Below are 4028 nucleotides of genomic sequence, written 5' to 3' on the forward strand. Positions count from 1 at the left end.
AAGCAATGTTTAACTCTATGGTAGTAAAGAATCATTTCTATTTATTTTCCACATTTAGGATTTTTATTTAATTTTCTAAAAGACAATGTACATACCTCCCTTATCTATTCCTTCTAGTGTAACAATTTTCCATAATAAAGTACTTAAAGATAAGCTTTCATCAAGAATGAGATGAAATAGCAAAAACAAACAAACAAAAAACACTGCTGCTTTTAGAAAAGCAACACTTGCTCCAATTCAAACAAAAGCACACAGTGTTTGCTGGATATGTTTAAAGTGTTTTCTTGGGGCTTACTTTCCTCACCAACAGGCAAGTGGTGGCCATGTTTCTCATGCTGGATGGTGGAGGCTTACTTGGTTTCACATTCAGAAGCACTGGATGTAATACTAAGTTCTTGAAATTCCAACTTTTCTTGACGCCATCAGTGCCAGTAGTATAAAATCTGTGGCCATCTTGCTTGTTCACCTTATAAATAGACACTTTAGTGATGCTAGACTTGTGCAGTGTCTACAAGTCTGCATTAGGTCTTGGGTGGTGGCCCTCTTGTCCATGTTGCAAAAATGGTCCATGGCAGACATGTTGGGCATGATGCTCTATTTTGGAATGTCTAGGTTGAAGACAAAGAGTATTGTACAGTAGTCAGGGCCAGCAGCCACAACACTATTCTCTGAGACAATCAGGAGTGGCAAGACTTCATTTTCAGAGTGGAGACCTTTTTGAGTCATTGGCAGCAAGGCAGGGTGTGGTTGTGACTGAACCAGGAGGAGTTGCTCCCACTGGCAAAGACATTGATTCTGTGGACCCAGTCACCAGTGTCATTGTCAACAAACTCTGATGGACATCAGCTGACCCAAAGGGATTTTGCTGCCCCTGGAAGTATTGGTTGGCTTTTCATCTACTTCTTTACTGGACCCAGAAGATACTCTACATCTGAAATCACATGACCATGCAGCTAGCAAAATGTTGGGAAGCCCATACACGGTGAGGACAATGGAGCTATGATATTTTTAAAGTCTTTGCTTACCCACTAGTCATTTCCAGAATTGACGGAACAAACAAAAATGAATCGTGCTCTCCTTCCCACAGCAAAATTGTTCGCCAGAGGAGATGGATCAGTTCACAAACTTGCCTGCACGATTAAACCTCAGGATCACCTGTGTTGGTTTCCAGACAGTCTTTCTGACTCCAGATATAGTCATTGCTATCTGCCCTACAAGTGGCCATGCCATCCTTCTATAAAAACAGTCAATAATTCCAAGGGATCCATGGGCCCCTTGGGTTCATTAGCTTTCACTCACTTGCTCCCATTCTTCTTACAGATGTGCACTTCATTATTATTGGGGTTAAGGGTCATCTGGGTAATGTCCCTCTTTTAGGTATGGCAGGTGATTCACTCTAGTAAAAACTGATGCAGGGGGGCTGGGGATGTGGCTCAAGTGGTTGCGCGCTCAACTGGCATGCGTGCAGCCCGGGTTCGATCCTCAGCACCACATACAAAAAACAAAGATGTTGTGTCCACCGAAAACTAAAAAATAAATATTAAAAAATTCTCTCTCTCTCTTTCTCTCTCTCTCTCTTTGCATTTTCAAAGGATAAAAAGCTGGGGGTCACAATGGTCAGGAACAGATTGGAGCCAAGAATTCCTGGGGTCAATTTGGAAGATCAGGCTTCAGCTGGCACAGGTGAAGGCAGAAAATCACTTTAGTAAATTTACATCTGTATAGCAATGATTCGGCTAAGTGCTCTAAAAGATGGTGAGATGCTTTTCATTTAGAAAAATGAAGAATCCATTGTATTTACACTGATGTATAAAACAGTATGCTATATAAATTTAATCAGATTATGTTCTAGTTATAATTTTATTCCTTAGTGAAGTCTGTGACTATATCGTTCAGCCTTAGAAGTTATATGTCATAAAAATCATTTTTTTAAATTAGTGGTCATGATAATGTGAAGTTATGAATGTACAGAAACCATCAGTCAGCTTGAACATTAGGATTGTGAAAAACGATGAAAAACATGTCAGGTTGGGATGGTGCTGAGTCATCTAACTTAGGTTCAGCTTGGTTAGTAAGCAGAACTAGAGATCTCTGAAGTATCTGCTTCCTGTGATCACTTGCATAGTATTAAAAAAGAATGCAAGAAGTCATCAAGCAATAAACCGTACAGAATGTGCCAAGAAGTTCAGGATCATAAATGACAGACATCATTGAAAAAAGCTGAAAACTATACCTCTAGTTATTTTCACATGAATAAGTGTGGAAATACTTTTGAAATCCAGTATGTGTTGGGTTAAACAATATATAAAACACATGAACTTATTATCTATTTTTATATACTTTATTTATTGTAAACATCAATGCCTTAATCTTATAAAATTATCTCAAATTATAGTTTCTTGTTTTCTAACAGTTCAGCAGGAATACAGCATCTTTCTGAAGACTTGTACTCAGTAAATAATCAACAAATCTTTAAGATGATAGAGATATAAAGGGAATCTCAGAGTGTGATTGCAAAAAAATAAGTCAACTATGTATGTAACAAAACATTTTAAGTATTAGATTTTATGAAAAAATTATATTTTTCAATCTATTTTCAACAATGAGTAAACAGTTATTCATGTAACAGTGACTTAGTCAATTCTAGCTAGTACAATTGTATATAATCTACCAGAATTTAAAAATCATCTACTTCCATTTTCAAATTTTATTAACAAGGATTAAAATGAGCACAATGAACTGGATTATTATTTAAATATATATCAATGATATATATTCAATTTTATATTTAAATATGATTAATAAATATATTTAAATATGTGAGTAAATATGTAATGATACAAGTTATATAAATAATTAATATAATACTAACAAATAATGACAATATCAATAGGAAATAATGCCAACATTTAGGCTGATGTTCAGGAAGTTATATCAACACAGTTTAGAACCTAAATAACTGACCTAACCAGAGGGATTCATTTAACCACTCAGGCCTGTTCAACTGTGAAACATTGAAAATGACTAATAATAGTGCCTATATTGACTTATGGCTTGGAGTTAATATTAGTCTGTCTCTGGTTTTTTGTTCATCTAGACTCTAGTTCTCATACTGCCACTATCACATAGGTACCTCAATCAAGTTATTTAATATCCATCTCAGTTTATTCACTGGCCAAATAAAGATAATAATAGTATTGTCCTCATAAGGTATTGGGGATTGAATGTGCTGTACAAAGCACAGTGGTTGATGATAAGCAACCCAGTGCTACTGTGTTGGAATTTGCTGGTAGAATCAAGTTTAATTCTTGAATAAAGGGATGTCTGTGAGCTACCATCAGTACCATTTATTCTGGACTTGGTTTATTCATGTAAAACCCAATTGTACTTAATTGCTTATTCTTCTTACATACATCTGAAAATAAAGTATTCTATGTGTATCAATTTCTTGTTGCCTGGTCTCATATCTACACCCTGATATCTTATTGATGATATTTTGTGATATTGGGATTGAACCCAGGGGTGCTTAGCACTGAACTACCTTTATTTTATTTTGACACAGTGTCTTGCTAAGTTGCTGAGACTCGCCTCAAAGTTGTGATCCTCCTGCTTCAGCTTCCCTAGTGGCTTGGATTACAAGCATGCACCACCATGCCAGGCAAATGCTAATTTCTTTTTCAAGACCCAAGATTTCGCTCTGATCTACAAGTTCTGCTTGATTACTGGCATTGCCTGTTTGGTACTAATTACTAACAGTTACTAATATGACTAAAAATAAAACAATAAATTATACACAAAAACAAAATAAAATGAAAGAAGTTTCAACTATTGTTGTTATAGTTTGGATGTGAGGTGTCACCCAAAAGCTCACACGTGAGACAATGCAAGAAGGTTCAGAGGAGAAATGATTGGGTTGTGAGAGTCTTAACCCAATCAATGAATTACTTCCCTGATAGGGATCAACTGAGTGTTAACTGAAGTGGTAGGGTGTGGCTGGGGCAGGTGGGAATTAGGGCTTGACTTTGGGA

The 4028-nt window shown here is 36.3% G+C and overlaps 1 pseudogene; it reads right to left on the reverse strand.

The window, feature by feature from the left end:
- Window positions 1-271: 271 nt before the first annotated feature.
- On the reverse strand, window positions 272-2208 carry LOC143382638 (actin-related protein 2/3 complex subunit 1A pseudogene; annotated as a pseudogene).
- Window positions 2209-4028: the final 1820 nt, after the last annotated feature.

Source organism: Callospermophilus lateralis, chromosome 17 (genome assembly GCF_048772815.1).
Source record: "Callospermophilus lateralis isolate mCalLat2 chromosome 17, mCalLat2.hap1, whole genome shotgun sequence".
In the NCBI taxonomy this organism is placed as follows: domain Eukaryota; kingdom Metazoa; phylum Chordata; class Mammalia; order Rodentia; family Sciuridae; genus Callospermophilus; species Callospermophilus lateralis.